At 49.6% G+C, this 17,666-nt stretch overlaps 1 long non-coding RNA gene across 1 annotated transcript in view; it reads left to right on the top strand.

The window, feature by feature from the left end:
- The first annotated feature begins 6,129 nt into the window (after window positions 1–6,129).
- The window catches only part of LOC136318288 (uncharacterized), a 198,579-nt gene continuing 187,042 nt past the window's right edge, over window positions 6,130–17,666 (top strand). Inside the window, exon 1 of the long non-coding RNA XR_010728049.1 lies at window positions 6,130–6,299. This is a non-coding gene — a long non-coding RNA (uncharacterized lncRNA). The remainder of the gene's footprint in view (window positions 6,300–17,666) is intronic.

Here is a 17,666-nt window from a genome sequence, read left to right as displayed (position 1 = left end):
ATATGTCCTTTAACATGATAGAACCACGTTCAATTTGCAAACCATACATCATTTTGGAGAAAACAAAATTTACAAGTCAACACAATGGTAGAAAGATATCTCTTTACATATTAAAAGGCCTTCCTATATTTTCTAGTGTTCATCCGCCATCTCTCTGTCCAGAGTCAGACGTATTAACCACATGCATTTACATAAGAGAGGTAGTTTCCATGGGGACAAATGCCCACAAATGGCTCATAGTTATAAGAAAAGGTTTATTTTGGCTTTTCCCTTCCTGCACCTGGCTAGGTATTCACTCCTTTCCCCACAGGTGTGGTGGAATGTCCGGGAATCTGCTTTCCTTCCCTTTTTATTTACAATACAATGGCAAGAGCCATCCTGGTTATGCTAATCACACAGTACAGAGACTATTCTCACAATTTCTCTGCACACCTTAACCCAGATTAATAAAATGTTTTCCAAGCCTCCTAAAATATTAATACTAATTCTGTAGCCTTTTGGTACTTTACAACATCTGCAGGTGAAATGGCTCAGTGGCTCCTCAGCTGCTTTGCTAGCCTTACTGCACAAACCACGCATGGGGAACAGAGTGGGGCTTTGCAGAATCGCACAGCTTCTTCAGCCAGTGAACCTTTTCTGAGCTGTGGCCCCAGACAGGGTGGGGTGGGGGTTAATTTCCTCGGAGGGCTTTTCCTGCCACTGTAGTAGGGGAATGAACCAGGCAATGATGCCAGGCAGTGGGCGATGGGCCTGGATGCAGGCCGCCCAGCACTCAGCCCCACTGGGATCCCTCACACCTGCCCCGCCAGTCCTGCCCTCGCACGTGGAAGGCATTTCCCAAAATACTGACCCTGTGTTGTATGCACCTCCCCCCAGGTGTGCCCTCCTTACGGGGGTGATGCACCTGTGCCCCCTGCTGCAAGCACTCAAAAAGGGCTGCTCCTTGAACTGGTCCAATTCGGTCGGGTCTCTTGCCCATCGTGATGGCATTCAGCCTTCACCAGACTACAGTGCTCACAGGAACAGCAGACAGACTCCAGGCCCCGTTACAGTGGACTCGGAATAACTGACCTGTCCTGGACCCTGGGGAGGCACTGTGGGCCTGGCAGACCCGTGATATCATTGCCTCGAGCATAAATATCGGGGTGAATTGTATAAAATTGACAGGGGGGTTTACGGTTCAAAAGCAGTCAGAAACCATTAAAAAGGTTGACTATCAGCAGTTTCATGCAGTTCAACCTAATAGTTTAAACCTGTGTTCTTTATTCTGTTTTCCCTAAGCACTTGGCTGATCAGTGTTTTTAGGTGGGGGCTAGGGGTAGAGGTGGATTGTTGCAGCAGGAAACGAGGCTGGCAGCATGGGCCCCGGACTGTGATACAACAGGTAGGGCGGGACAGCCTGCGCTGTGGGTCTCGCTGGTGCCGGAGGAGGAACGGGGACATGTGGCTGCCTTGTGCTCTGGAGTTCCGGGTCAGGGAGTTTCATTAGCGCTTGCTTTGTGCTGGCTTCCCCTGCTGGGCACTTTCTTTATCCCTCTTTTAATCTGAAGCAATCAAGTCATTTGATTTATTACAAGAACTTGGGTGAAACCCTCAGGCCACTTCCCTAGGAAGGCGGCAGACTTTATGGATTGGGACACATTTCAGCAAACAATCCACGCTGTCAGTTCAGCCACTCAGCAAGTGTTTATTGAGCACTTACTATGTCAGGAGTGTGCCAAGGCACCCTGACCCTCCCTCTGGGATGATAAACCCTAGTAGGAGAGACCGATAAAAAAGGAAAAGATCAGACAAAAGGTGGAAGCAACCCAGGTGTCCTTTGATGGATGAATGGATAAACAAAAGGTGGCATATCCGTACAATGGAATATTATTCACCTGAAAAAGGAAGGAAATTCTGACGCATGTTGCAACATGGATGAACCTTGAGGACATTATGCTAAGTGAAATAAACCAAATACTGTATGCTGGCGAGGATGTGAAGAAAAGGGAACCCTCCTGCACTGCTGGTGGGAATGCAGACTGGTGCAGCCTCTGTGGAAAACAGTATGGAGATTCCTCAAAAAATTAAAAATCAAGGTACCTTTTGACCCAGCTATCCCACTTTTAGGAATATACCCTAAGAACACCATAGAACTGTTCCAAAAGGAGAAATGCACCCCCATGTTTAGGGCAGCATTGTTCACAATAGCAAAGATCTGGAAATACCCAAGTGTCCGTCAGTGGACGAGTGGATTAAAAAGGTTTGGTACATATATATGATACTAAGGAATTCTACTCAGCCATAAGAAATGATGACATCGGATCATTTACAATAACATAGATGGACCTTGATAAGATTATATGGAATGAAATAAATCAGAAAAAACTAAGAACTATATGAATCCATACATAGATGGGACATAAAAATGAGACTCAGAGACATGGATAAGAATATGATGGTAGGCCCTGGCCGGTTGGCTCAGTGGTAGAGTGTCGGCCTGGCGTGCGGGGGACCCGGGTTCGATTCCCGGCCAGGGCACATAGGAGAAGCGCCCATTTGCTTCTCCAAACCCCCCCTCCTTCCTCTCTGTCTCTCTCTTCCCCTCCTGCAGCCAAGGCTCCATTGGAGCAAAGATGGCCTGGGCGCTGGGGATGGCTCCTTGGCCTCTGCCCCAGGCGCTAGAGTGGCTCTGGTCGCAGCAGAGCGACGCCCGGGAGGGGCAGAGCATCGCCCCTGGTGGGCGTGCCGGGTGGATCCCTGTCGGGCGCATGCGGGAGTCTGTCTGACTGTCTCTCCCCATTTCCAGCTTCAGAAAAATACAAAAAAAAAAAAAAGAATGTGATGGTAATCGGGAGGGGGGGTGGGGGGGAAGATGGGGTGAGGAAGGAGAGAGAGGGAGTATGGGAAGGGGAGGGGCACAAAGAAAACCAGTTAGATGGTGATGGAAGACAATTTGACTTTGGGTGAGGGGTATGCAGCAGAATCAAATGTCAAAATAATCTGGAGATATTTCCTCTAAACATATGTACCCTGATTTATCAATGTCACTGCATTAAAATTAATAATAATAAAAAGATGAATTTATGTAAGATTACATGACAATTAATAGAGAATAAAAGCCTGAGAATTCTATGAAGGAAAAAAAAAAAGACAAATGTTTGATTCTACTTATATGAGGTACTAGAATAGCCAAATTCATAGAGACAGAAAATAGAGCAGTGGTCACCAGGGGCTGCAGGGAGAGGGGAATGGGGAGTTGTTTAATGGATAGAAATGTGTAAGTTTTATAAGATGAAAACACTTTTGGAGATTGACTACCCAACAAGGGGAATGTACACATAGAAATGGTAAGATGGTAAGTTGCATGTCACGTGCATTTTAGCGCAAGTGAACATTCTTTAAATGAAAAGAAAGCAAGCATGCACACTCATGAGCTGGCATGATAGCCCCAGCTCCACAGGGACAGCATGGAGGCTGTGAGGAGAGGGCTCGCTGAGCGTTAATGATGTGCTTGATGTTGTGGCGTCCCCAAGCACTGCTCTGTAGTGTTTCTTGGTCTCTCCCTATAAACACCACACAGGAATGAAGAGTGAGCCACATTTCTGAGTCACCCTCAGGGCTGTCCCATCCGCTCCACTTCAGACAGGATCTCAGCTGGCCAGGCATGAGGGGAGTGTGCCCCACCCACAAAGCCATTTCCGTGGCAGCGTGGGGAGGCAGTGTGGTACAGGTCCTAAGCCCACCCGGGCCCCGCCGTTCACAATGGCTCTTGAGGGTTTGCTTCATTTGGTCCCTTCCCCCAGGAGGACCAGCCCATGTTGGGGGACAGGAGGCTGGCATGCTCTGGGGAGGGCAGGCAAAGCCAGCACTGGTGGATGGGCAGGCCTTCGCTAGGCAGAGGGAGGCGAGTGAGCCCCTTGCTGGCCCCATATTGCCTCTGGTTAAGGCACCTGCTCTCAGGAGCCACATAGCAGCTCTGCAGCAGGGACAGGGTGGCCTTGGCAGCTGCTACTTATGTTAATTTTATCTCCCTGTATGGCACCTCCATCCCCCTTAGGCATCCTGTCTGCAGGACACTTAGTGTCCATGCTGAGAACCCACTGAAGAACCCACTCAGCCACAACTTAGTGAGCATCTACTTTGTATCTGTAAACTTTTGGGATCAGACTGTATGGCCTGCAATGTGAGTAGAGGCTAACAGAGTAGTGGGTTAGCCTTGGGCAAGTGGCTTAACTTGTCAGAGCCTCAGTTTTTTCATCTGGACAGTGGGAATAATAATAGAGCTTCCTAGAAGACTGTTATCACCAGATGCTAGGAATGGGGGAGAAGACTTTTTAATCGTGTATTTTGTGAATTTTAGGTCATGTGTGGGTGTTAACAATTCAAATGGTTACGTATTGTAGGAAGGCTGTGAGAGTATGAGAGAGGGTGTTCCAAAGCATTCATCCCAGCAGGCGGGTTCTGTTATTCAAGAGCCCCATGAAGTCTGACCTGTGGTGGCGCAGTGGATAAAGCGTCGACCTGGTAATGCTGAGGTTGCTGGTTCGAAACGCTGGGCTTGCCTGGTCAAGGCACATATGGGAGTTGATGCTTCCAGCTCCTCCCCCCTGTCTCTCTCTCTCTCTCTCTCTCTCTCTCCCTCTCTAAAAATGACTAAATAAAATAAAAATTAAAAAAAAAAAAAGAGCCCCATGAAAGCAGGCCCTTCCGCAGAGAGCAGCTGGGAGGGAGGGGGTGACTCGTACCAGGGACAGGATTGGGACTCTGGTCCTGTGTCTCACACTCTGGAGCATGAAGAGGTGGCTGCTGACCGCTTGGAGAAATTCCCATCACTCAACGAGTGAAAGGCAGTGCTGTAGAGCTGAGTGCTCAGCCAAGGGCTGTGTGTACGCTGACCATGACTAGAGTTGAGTTGCACAGGAAGACTTGTCAGGTTGTTCCAAGTGGAAAGCACTGTCCGCTCTTCCGCCCTGTTGGAGAACCCTGTGCACACTGGCATACTAAAGGCTCTGAGAATTCCTGTAGTCACAGAGCTTGTTTAACCTAGTGCTTTCCGGTGTGTATCATCAGGGACCTTTTTGTTTCTGTTTTGTTTTGTTGAGTGGCCCCTTTTACTATCCTGCAGGACTCACCTGAGGACAGAGGAAGCTTGGGGAGAAGGAAACACTGTCCTAGAGAGAATCAGGGCAGACTCTGCCCTTCTGGTTCTATTATTTTTTAAATTTATATGTTGATTAATTTTAGAAAGAGAGGAAGGGGAAGAGAGAGAGAGAAACATCGATCTGTTCCACTTATTTCTGTATTCATTGGTTGATTCTTGTATGTACCCTGACAGGGGATCAAACCCACAACCTTGGCATATTGGGGAAATGCTACTTGGCCAGGACTGGCCTTCTGAGTTTAAGTTCCCCCTTTTAAGTAAGGGACTTGGTCCTCTCGTTGTAAATCTGTTCGCATTTGTCAGGTGGGAGGAGGTAGGGGACAATGACAATGACAAGCGTCCTATCCGTCGAGTGGCTGCTCTGTGCCCAGCACTGGGCGGTGGGCCTGTGTTCATTTGCTAGTCTGATCCTCATGGCCGCCCTGTGAGATGGGCACTGTTCCTACATCTGCCTACAGGTGATGACATTGAGGGTCAAGATGTGTCCAAATCTCACAGCTGCTAGGTGACAGGTCCAGGATCTAGAATTCAAACCACCGAGTCTTCCTCTTCCCTTAAAAGGTCACATCATTCCTTCACATACTCCCACTCATACTAAAGACCACTATGTATTCCCTTTCTCAGAAAAGAGATTAGGCAGCACTGGGTCTTGTACAAAGTAGTCATTAAGTTCAAGGGCCTTATCTCAGTTGCTGTTCTGAATTCTTCTCTGTGGCTCTCTGAGATTCTGGCCCTCTGTGCCTGCTACAGATGGTTTCTTCCTGAGCCACTCTCCTGACAGCTTCCAGTACCCTGCGTGGCCCAGCTGCCCCTTCCTCCAGCCTCCAGAGTCACAGGGGGAAGGGCAAGCAGGAGGAGCACGGTGGCATCTACTGAGCACTTTCCAGCCTTGCTCCAGGAGGGAGGGTGGGCCTGTGTGGGAGCGTGGTGCAGGGGGCTGCTCTGCGTCCTGTGCTCTAAGCAGGTGTCTCCCGCACTCAGGTCTGGAAGAGGTCAGGGGCCTGGTTCTACAAAGGGCTCCCCAAGTACATTCTGCCTTTGAAGACCCCTGGCCGGGCTGATGACCCTCACTTACGACCTTTGCCTGTGGAGCCAATTGAGCAAGAGCCCAGAAGCACTGAGACCAGTCGAGTCTACACATGGGCCCGTGGGAGAGGTAAGTCCCTCCCTTTGTCCCCTCTCCCGGGATAGTAGCTGTTTAGGCCATCAGCCAGCCAGTGCAGTGGGCACCCGGCAATGCCTGCCACATTCTCCACGTGGCTCATACTGATGTTTCATCCCTCTCTGTGCCCTCAACTACTCACATGCACCCACGTGAGTGGCTGGACCTCAACATAGTGATTGCCTGCAGCCTGAGGGGCTCATTTCACAAACAAGCACTAATACAGAGGTGGGGAGGCCGTGAACAACACTGAATCTTTGCAGAAATGTGATGTCAGTTGAGTTTTTTGCAAAGTATGAAAATGTCTTTCCAAAGCAGGCCTGTACCATCTCTTCTCAACACTTGTCTTGTCTTGTGTCTCAATTAGGGGAGATTCTTGGCTTCCCCAGTCCTCCTACTGAGGAAAGTGACCTTGTACCAAGGGCCCCTTGGTATTTGTGGTGGCTGCCTGATGTGGGTGCCTTCCAGGTGCGGCCACCATCAGAAGGTGAGCCAGGCAGACATCTCTGCACAGCTTGCAAGATGCCTTAATGTTCATGATTTTGTTTTCAAAGTTCTTTTTTTTTTTTGTGGGAGAGGCAGAGTCAGAAAGAGAGACAGACAGACAGGAAAGGAGAAAGATGAGACACATCAATTCCTTGTTGCTGTTCCTTAGTTCAGCGGTCCCCCAACCATTTTTGGGCCACGGACCGGTTTAATGTCAGAAAGTATTTTCATGAACCAGCCTTTAGGGTGGAATGGATAAATGTATCACGTGACCAAGACAAGCGTCAAGAGTGAGTCTTAGGCCCTGGCCGGTTGGCTCAGTGGTAGAGCGTCGGCCTGGCGTGCAGGAATCCCGGGTTTGATTCCCGGCCAGGGCACACAGGAGAAGCACCCATCTGCTTCTTCACCCCTCCCCCTCTCCTTCCTCTCTGTCTCTCTCTTCCGCTCCTGCAGCCGAGGCTCCATTGGAGCAAAGATGGCCTGGGCGCTGAGGATCGCTCTGTGGCCACTGCCTCAGGCGCTAGAATGGCTCTGGATGCAACAGAGCGACGCCCCAGAGGGGCAGAGCATTGCCCCCTGGTGGGCATGCCGGGTGCATGCGGGAGTCTGTCTGACTGCCTCCCAGTTTCCAGCTTCGGAAAAATGAAAAGAAAAAAAAAGTTTTAGACAGATGTAACAGAGGGAATCTGGTCATTTTTTAAGAATAAAACATTGTTCAGACATAAATATAAATAAAACGGAAATAATGTAAGTTATTTATTCTTTCTCTGTGGACTGGTACCAAATGGCCTACGGATGGTACTGGTCCACGGCACGGGGGTTGGAGACCACTGCCTTACTTGTTCATTGGTCGATTTCTCATATGTGCCTTGTCGTAGGGCTACAGCAGACTGAGTGATCCCTTGCTCAAGCCAGTGACCTTGGACTCAAGCTGGTGAACCTTGCTCAAACCAGATGAGCCCGCGCTCAAGCTGGCGACCTCAGGGTCTTGAACCTGGGTCCTCCACATCCCAGTCCAACACTCTATGCACTACGCCACCACCTGGTCGGGCTTCAAAGTTCTTGGTCTCACAACAGCCTCTGAAAGTGGACAGAACAGGCTTTTATTATCCACAGTTAATAAATGTGTAGCCTGAGGCCCAGGCAAAAGAAAAGGCTTACTGATGTGTGACAGGGCTGGGAACAAAGGACAGGGTCCTGCCTCTGGGCTCTGGCTTCTTCTGTCTGGAAGTGCCTAAGTTTCAGCCCAAGACTCAGGAAGAAAGGTCCTGAATGAGATGAGGCTCATCCTGATGCCAGGTGTTTTCCTGGATTTATAGACCCAAGAAAATATGAGTCTCAGAAGGCTCTCGAACATTTGGGCTTTTTTTCCTTGTTACAAAAGTACAGCATGGCCTGACCAGGCAGTTGTGCAGTGGACAGCGCATCGGACTGGGATGTGAAGGATCCAGGTTCGAAACCCCAAGGTCGCCAGCTTGAGTGCAGGCTCATCTGGTTTGAGCAAGGCTCACCAGCTTGAGCCTAAGGTTGCTGGCTTGAGCAAGGGGTCACTTGGTCAGCTGTTGCCCCCCGGTCAAGGCATATATGAGAAAGCAATCAATGAACAACTAAGGAGCCACAAGAAAGAATTGATGCTTCTTATCTCTCTCCCTTCCTGTCTGTCTGTCCCTATCTGTCCCTTTTCCTGTCTCTGTCACACACACAAAATGTACGGCATGTTTATTAAAAAATAGTGAACCTGGATCCTCAGGTTCAGAAGGTTATCAGAAGATATAATTTAGCAGGTAAAAATTCCCTGTAGCTTGGCCCTTTCAAACATAACCGCGATGGGCAGCTTGGTGCCGGTTCTCCAGGGATCTTTTCCTCGGCACCCCTTGGCTCGTCTGCCGAGGGCCTTCCTTGCTGCTCCTGCAGGACTCTGCCTGCACTTCGGATTCCCAGGAGTTCTCTCCCAGCCGTCACTGCCAGGGACAGGCAGGGACCACTTGCAAGTGGAGATGGGGGCAGGTCAAGGAGAGTGGGCCTGGCTGGGCCTGGTCTGAGGGGGGCGCTGTGGCTGGCCTGCCGCGGGGGGAGCCTGGGATATTTGTTTGAGTGGCTCCCTCTTCCCTTCTTTCCTGTGTCCACCCTCAGCGCTGGGCCTTTCTTCAGTTCTGACCGCTGTGGGGGTGAGTCAGTGTCCCTCGGCTAAGGGTAGAGACACAGCCGTGGAAACCGAAGCTGAGGGACACTCCTGGGTTTAGAATTTTGCCTCGAGTGAGTTGGGGAGGGGAGCCCGGAGGCCCCCATGTCTGCTGCAGCATCAGCATGGCACACACGTGCATGCGCACACTCTGTCTGCTCCTCAGCCACACAGGCACGGACGGCCTTTTAATGACGGGGGTGAGGAAGCCAGCGGCCCACACACTCAGGGTGGGCACGTGGATTCACCAAGTTTGCCCTGAGGCCAGGCCATGTGGAGGCCCCTCATGTGAACTTGTCTCCCTCTACAGACCAGATTGGAAGCCCTCCCGCCTCCCAGAGCACAAGGTAGCGCCTCCTACAGGCCAGGCCCTGTGCCAGGCAGTGCCAAGCAGAAGGTGGTGGCCCTTCTGCTTGATAGGTGACCTGTGTGTTTTGTCCTGGGGCAGCAGGACAGTGAGGGCTGATGATGGCCCTGGACAGGTTGTGGAGGCCCAGGAGGTGTCTGCACCCACCCAGACAGGGGCGCACCAGAAATGTGTGGGCGCATGTGGTGGACAGAACTAAACTTGGGGAAACCCTTAGTTGAGGAGAGGGAGGAATAGGAGTGGGTGGAGGGGGTGAAGCAGGCGTAGCAGGAGAGGCAAGAGGAAGCAGAGAGGTTCAGTGCCATAGAAGCCAGTGTCGGGTTTGCAAGGGAGGTCACCAGAGTCACCAACAGGCCGGCTGTTCCTGACCGGTTTCTAAGCCTGACCCTGGGTGGCTGCGCTTGTCTTCTCTGATAAGCCTGTGCAGAAGCCAGAATCTGTGGTTTCTGATTGAATCTGGGCCTCCTGGCCACCCCAGACCTGGCCATGCACTCACCGAGGCTCTCGGGCAGCTCCCAGACACTTGCGGGAGACCATAGGCCTGGGCCAGCTGGAACCATCCTTATAGCTGGTTCTGGGTCCGGGGGCAAAGGCAAAGGCGGAGCCCTCTAGGAGGGCTAGCCCTTCTGTGGCTTCCTGGTTCATGTGGCTTTCAGTCAAGTCTGTGGCAGCCTCTGGGAGGACTCGGCCATGCCTGCCTCTAGGAAGTCCCCCAAGCTTCCAGGGGCTGCTGCCTTCACCTGGAGTCCTTCTCAGGCTGGGCGGGCTCCTGGCAGCAGACAGCCCCACTGAGCAGCCTTGGCAGTGTGGCGCAGGGGTGTCACCAGGCCTTTCCAGACCGCTGCTGACTGGGGAACCGGTTGGTGTATTTCCACCTTCAAGAGGGGTTTCTCTCTCCAGCCCCAGCCCCACCATCAGCAGCGCCCAGGTGCTAGGCAGCTGGCTGCTGTCAGAGCTACCGTGTGTGGTCCAGGTCAAAGCTTGTCTGGTAAGCCCTATCCTCATGGCACCCCATTCAGCCAACACTGAGCTTGAGGCCAAGTGGAAAGAGTGGCCAGTGGAGTGTGGTTCCCCCAGCGCTCTGGAAGCTGCATGGGGACAGGGCCATGGCTCCCTGAACGGGCCGATTTCTTAGCATGAGTAAGGCACAGGAGAGATGCTTCCGAGATGAATGAATGAACACCCACCTGCCCCAGGATATTTGAAAGATCTATGGAGGGGCTTCATTCGGGTCTGCAGGCTCCTCTAGGTCAGGGGTCAGTTGGACAGCCTCAGGGAACACTCAGAGGATGTTAAAATCACCCTGCTCTCATGAGGAGTCTCTCATCCCAGGCTGCTGCCTGTGGGAACCCCAGGGTCAGCATCCCCCTTCTGTCCCAAGGTCCCTGCTCCCAGGTATGGACGCTGATCCTGACCAGCACACTCTCTCTGACCCTCTTTCCCTTCCCCCCACCGCACCCACCCCTGTTCCTCCATTCCTCTCCTCCCTCTCCTCCCTCTCCCCCCTCTCCCCCTTTCCCCCTCTCCCCCTCTCCCCCCTCTCCCCCTTCTCAATCCCTCTCCTCCCTCTCCCCCTCTCCTCCCTCTCCCCCCTCTCTCCCTTTCCCCCTCTTCCCCTCTCCCCCCTCTCCTCCCTCTCTTCCCTCTCCTCCCTCTCCTCCCTCTCGTAGCCCTTGGGCTGGCACAGCTGTGGCTCCCAGCTTCTCCCCCCATTCCAGCTTACCTCGCTTTCTTTCTCCTGACCTTTGGAAAGATAATCAATAGACACAAGCCATGAACTTTTCAGTCCACAAAACCATCAAATGAAATGTACTGATGTTTCTGAGGAGGTCCTTTTTCTTTTTCCTTTAAATTTTCTTCATTAATTTTTAATTACATAAGCATACATAATATATTTTAACAAGTAAATTTAAAAGTATATTACAAATTAAAATCTCTTCTCAAACAAAACCTTTTTCCCTGTTCCTACAAACATATACTTGATATTGGGTTATTTTTTGTTTTTGTTTTTGTTTTAGTTAACAAAAGTAGGTGTTTACCCTTAACTCTGCAGGTTGCTTTTTTCACTTAAAATAATATTATGGGCATCCCTCCAGATCAATATAGATAGATTTTACTTTATTTTATTTATAATTGCTGAATAAAATTCCATTATGTCTTGTATTATTATTTAATTCTTCACCTATTGATAGACATTCAAATTCTTTCTGGCTTTTCATAGTACCAGCGGTAATGAAACACCTTTATATGTATATCACGCTTTTATTTCCATGGGGTAGGTTTCCAAAAATGGGTATGTATGTTTTAAATCTGAATAGACATTGCCAACAATAGTCCAAAAATGTTACTGCTTTTTATACTCATTTATTCCTGCATCCTTGCCTGCCATGAATAGTGTTGGTATTTATCATTTTGGCAAGTAGACCTGGTGGAGGGTGATATTTAATTATTGTAATTTTCACATTTGAGTATCTTTTAAAATCTTTATTATTTCTTGATTATTCAAGTTTCCTCTTTTTAAAATTACCTGTTTAAATCCATTGCTCATTTTTTATTGAACGGTTTCCTTTTATTGATATATTAGCGATACTAAACAGATTGCAAATATCTTTCTCCTTGACTTTATATTTTGCATAGTATTTTGTCATTCCAAAACAATTTTTTTCTTAATTTTCTTGAAGTCAAGCATGTCCTTCTTTTGCCTTGCAGTTTCTAGGTTTCCTATCTTGCTTTAAAATACCTTCCCCTCCAAAGTTAAAATGATCTGCAAAATAAAAAGTTTAAGTAATAGGAGAATGAAAGGAAATTACTCACCAAAAAGAGAAAAATCTAACACTAAATATCACATTCATTAAGAAAGCACTGAAGTCATGAGCTATCAAAATGCAAACCAAGGCCCTGGCTAGTTGGCTTAGTAGTGGTAGAGCATCGGCCTGGTGTGCAGGAGTCACGGGTTAGATTCCCGGCCAGGGCACACGGGAGGGGCACCCATCTGCTTCTCTACCCCTCCCCCTCTCTTTCATCTCTGTCTCTCTCTTCCCCTCCCGTAGCCAGGGCTCCATTGGAGCAGAGTTGGCCCAGGCACTAAGAATGGCTCTGTGGCCTCTGCCTCAGGTGCTAGAATGGCTCTGGATGCAACAGAGCAATGGCCGAGATGGGCGGAGCATCGTCCCCTGGTGGGTGTGCCGGATGGATCCTGGTTAGGTGCATGCGGGAGTCTGTCTGACTGCCTCCCTGTTTCCAACTTCAGAAAAATACAAAAAAAAAAAAATGCAAACTAAGAACAGCGCATCATTAGTCATTCAACAATATTCTGTAGTATTTAACTAATGTGATAAGGCAAGAAAATAAAATCTCTTACTATTGGAAAAAAAAAATTCTCTTTTTTGCAGATGATATAATTTTATACAAAGAAAACCCATTAGAGTCTACTAAAACAACCCATTAGGCTTAAGAGAATTTGGGAAGTGCTACGATACAAGGTAAGTCAATAATTTACACACAAAAAAATCAATAGTTTTACTCTACACTGACTAATCAGAAGTAGAAATGAAAAAATACATTCATCATTGCAGTAAAAATTATAAAATGCCTAGAAACAAATTTTAAAAGAGGATTAATTAGCCTGACCAGGCGGTGGTGCAGTGGATAGAGCGTCAGACTGGGATGCCGAGGACCCAGGTTCGAGACCCTGAGGTCGCCAGCTTGAGCGCGGGCTCATCTGGTTTGAGCAAAAGCTCACCGGCTTGGACCCAAGGTCGCTGGTTCGAGCAAGGGGTCACTCGGTCTGCTGAAGACCCGCGGTCAAGGCATATATGAGAAAGCAATCAATGAACAACTAAGGTGTCGCAATGCACAATGAAAAACTAATGATTGATGCTTCTCATCTCTCCGTTCCTGTCTGTCTGTCCCTGTCTATTCCTCTCTCTGACTCTCTCTCTCTGTCTCTGTAAAAAAAAAAAAAAAAGAGGATTAATTATAGGTCCGACATGAAAATAAATGATAGAATCTTATCACAGGACAAGAACTAAGACATGAACAGAGAGGCAGAGAAGAATCTTGAGCCCTCTGAATTAGTAAGGGGAACAGCTATCCGATTCCCAATGGAGTCTTTAGGGAGAAGTGAATTCAGATGTTTTTCATTATTCTATTGGATAAACAAAAGGTGGCATACAGTGGAACATATCGGCCTTAGAAAGGATGCAGTACTGACAACCACCACACCATGGGTGAACGTTGCAGAATTATGCTCAGTGAAATATGCCAGAGACAAAGGCCTTACAGCGTAGGGTCCCACTTATGTGCAATGTCCAGAACAGGCAAGTCCGTGGAGACAGAAAGACCAGTGACTGCCCGGGGCCGGGGAGGATGTGGAGGAACTGCCAATGAGTACAGGGTTTCTTTTAAAAGCAGTGAAGGTGTTCTGAAATTAGATAGTGGTGGTGGTTGCACGACTTTATGAATATACTAAAAAACACTGTACTTTCAAAGGGTGAATTTTATGGTACATGGATTGTATTTCAATTAAACAAATTGTGGCCCTAGCCAGTTGGCTCAGTGGTAGAGCATCCACCTGGTGTGTGGATGACCTGGTTTGATTCCTGGTCAGGGCACACAGGAGAAGCGAACATCTTCTCCACCCCTTCCGCTCCCCCTTCTCTCTCTCTCTCTCTCTCTCTCTCTCTCTCTCTCTCTCTCTCTCTTCCTCTCCTGCAGCCATGGCTCAATTAGTTCAAGCGCATCTGCCTGGACACTGAGGATGGCCCCATGGAGTCTCTGCCTCAGGTGCTAAAAATAATTCTGTTGGGAGCATGGCCCCAGATCCACTGCGCATCAGCCCCAGACGGGGGCTGTTGGGTGCATCCCAGTCCAAGCGCATGTGGTAGTCTGTCTATCTCCCCTATTCTCACTTGGAGAAAAAAGAAAAAGAACACAACTTTGTAAGGAGCCTGACTGTTGGTGGCACAGTGGATAGAGCATCCACTCAGAGCTCTGTTGTCACCTGTTTGAAACCCAAAGTTGCCAGCGTGAGTGCAGGGTCACCGGCTTGAGCAAGGGGGTTTGCCAGCTCCACTTGAGCCCGAGGTCCCAGGTCTGCTCCCTGGTCAGTGTGCATATGAGAAGCAATCAGTGCACAACTAAAGTGACACAACTGTGAGTTGATGCTTCTCCCTCCCTTTCTGTCTGTCTCTCAAAAAAAATAAAAAAATAAATAAAAAGCCCTTGCCAGTTAGCTGAGCAATAGAGCATCGGCCCAGCATGTGGAAGTCCTGGGTATGATTCCCAGTCAGGGCACACAGGAGAAGCGCCTATCTGATTCTCCACCCTCCCCCCTTCTCTCTCACTCTCTCTCTCTTCCCCTCCTCCCCTCCCACAGCATGGCTCAAATGATTCAGGCAAGTTGGCCCAGAGCACTGAGGATGGCTCCATGGCCTAGCCTCAGGCACTGAGATGGCTTGGTTGCTGAGCAATGGGGCAGCGGCTGTAGATGGGCAGAATGGCTTTCAGGATCTTTGTGTCACCCACTATGCAGACTCATTTGGGGTGACATGAGGGACCTGACAACAGTAACAAAGACACAAGCCAGAGAAAACAACCATCTCTTCTTCTCTCTGTAGACCTACCTTGCAACACTTTTTTTTTTTTTTTTTTTTTTTTTTTTTCATTTTTCTGAAGCTGGAAACAGGGAGAGACAGTCAGACAGACTCCCGCATGCGCCCGACCGGGATCCACCCGGCCCGCCCACCAGGGGCGGTGCTCTGCCCCCCAGGGGGCGATGCTCTGCCCATCCTGGGGGTCGCCATATTGCGACCAGAGCCACTCTAGCGCCTGAGGCAGAGGCCACAGAGCCATGCCCAGCGCCCGGGCCATCTCTGCTCCAATGGAGCCTTGGCTGCGGGAGGGGAAGAGAGAGACAGAGAGGAAAGCGCGGCGGAGGGGTGGAGAAGCAAATGGGCGCTTCTCCTGTGTGCCCTGGCCGGGAATCGAACCCGGGTCCTCCGCACGCTAGGCCGACGCTCTACCGCTGAGCCAACCGGCCAGGGCACAACACTTTGGTCATATATGAACAATGAGTGGCCTGACCTGTGGTGGCGCAGTGGATAAAGCGTTGACCTGGAAATGCTGAGGTCGCCGGTTTGAAACCCTGGGCTTGCCTGGTCAAGGCACATATGGGAGTTGATGCTTCCAGCTCCTCCCCCCTTCTCTCTCTCTCTCTCTCTCTCTCTCTGTCTCTCCCTCTCCTCTCTGAAATGAATAAGTTAAAAAAAAAGTACAACGAGTGTGCAGCAAAGAAGTGTAGGGGCAGTGGAGTTTAGAGATGTGTTAGAAGAGATTATCTAAAATATTATGTCATTGTTCTGGATTTTGTCATGTTTACGGTAGCTTCAGCTTTGTAAATTTATATTTTTTAAAACCTAATATGGATGTTTATGCTTAATTGTGTTTGGCAACTTTTGTATTCTTTCTTAAGGACAGCTCCCTGAAATTTCATATATGATACTTCAGGCTTCATAAAATTTCCCTTTGCCCTGTGGCTCTAGGTGTGGTCTGTCTGCAGGCCCGCCACCCCCGTTGCTGCCTCGGGCATTCAGGCATGGGTATTGCCACCACCGGCCTGCTGCGGTGTTAGGTGTTCGATGTTTGCTGCTGTTTCTGCCTCTCCTCCATGGGCGGGACTGTGTTTGTGTAGCCCAACTACAAGCCTAGGCCAGCTCAGCCTCTGCACCTCCCCCGAGGGTGGATCTGTGTTTGTATGCCTGGGCTGCAAGCCTTGGCCTATGCCCCGCCCCCGCTTGCGGGACTGCGCTCAAGTGCAGGGGTCACCAGCCTTGGCCCCTCAGGTGGGGCTGTGCTCTTGCACTCAGCCACAGGTCTCAGTCGGTTCCCCAGATTTGTATTGCCCTGCGGGCGAGACTGCAGGCAGGACCGCTCTCGCTCACCCAGCCCGCAGCCATGGGTCAGACTGCTTTCATGTGCCCCTTCCACCACCACAGCCACCCTCAGCCTCTGCCTCCACCCAGCAGGACTGTGCTCGCGCGGGGCCTCAGTCGTCGCCGGCCCTCCCCCGCTTCTGTCCCCGCCAAGGGGACCCTGCTTCCGTGTCCCACCACCACCTGCCCTCTGATGAGCACTCAGCAGTGTGTGGGGGGCAATGTAGCTCAGACCTTAGCACTCTATACTGTATTTCTGATGGCTCCCTGCTTGTAAGCAACTCTGCTCTGAGTGCAGCAGGAAAGCTTCTATTTGGCTGGTGACCTGTTTCCCTTTGCTTGTATTGCTGGTTCCAGGAAAAATATTCATGTTATATTTGGGGAGTGACTCAGCCCAGGGGTTAGGGTGGCTGTCCCTCAAAGTGTTTCTCTCTGTGCCTCCTAGATTATATTCTCTTCCTGCTACTCTAGTCCTCTCATCTCTCCCTGTTCCCTGGAGCCCTGGGTGAGTGGTTGTGAAAGAGGTATTCTGTGTGGTCTCTTTAAGATGAATCCTGGGTCTGAGAAAATCAGTCTCTTTCTTGCATACAGTATCCTGGCTTGTTTCACAACTAAATACTGTTTGTATGCCTCTTCTAGGCTCTGGGCTGCAAGCTGGGGCTTCGTTCCTTGGGCTCAGGATCCTCCCCTCTCCGCTAAACTCACCCGCCACGCGAGTCCCTCTGGGCTGCCATTTGTTCCCGCGAGCTGGGCCGCCCTCTCCGCATTTCCGCTTTTCCTATCAATCTAAGTGTGGCTTTGTCAGTGATCCTTGTTTAAGGTTCTTCTTAGTTTAGTCCAAAGTTGGTTTTTCCAGATGATTGACCTTAAAATTAAGTTGTAATACACTTTGGTTCTGGGAGGTGGAAGTTGGCACTTCCGCCTACTCCATCGCCATCTCACCGCCCCCCAGGGGTGGCTTTTTCTAACCCCACAGGACGTTAAATTGCATGTATTATTACTTTCATACCTTTTTTACTTCATGCCAATCATATACATTTTGAAAAAGACGTCTGAGAAAATTTTGCAGCTGAAAATTAGGAAGTCTTAGCAGAGCAAAAATTGCTTGAAATATTATATGGGAAAGCCTATAAAAATAAAAACTAAGCTACCACAGGGAGAAAAACTTAAATAACATGGCAGATTTATATTTTGGAAGTCTCCACCCCTGCTAAGTTACATGAGTTAAAACTTCCTAGGAAATAGCATTATTTGGATCAGTTTCTACAAGACCCTGCAAAGTAGAAAAAGCTGTCAGCATAGTATTGCTTATTTGAGCACATGCAGGAAACATCCTGACAGGAAATCTGTAACGATTAATTTTATGAGTGGTCAGACATTGTTCTGGGTGTGTC

Source organism: Saccopteryx bilineata, unplaced genomic scaffold (assembly GCF_036850765.1).
Source record: "Saccopteryx bilineata isolate mSacBil1 unplaced genomic scaffold, mSacBil1_pri_phased_curated manual_scaffold_25, whole genome shotgun sequence".
Classification (NCBI taxonomy): domain Eukaryota; kingdom Metazoa; phylum Chordata; class Mammalia; order Chiroptera; family Emballonuridae; genus Saccopteryx; species Saccopteryx bilineata.
The sequence above is the reverse complement of the archived record's forward strand: the minus strand, read 5'-3'. Positions and strand labels throughout refer to the sequence as shown.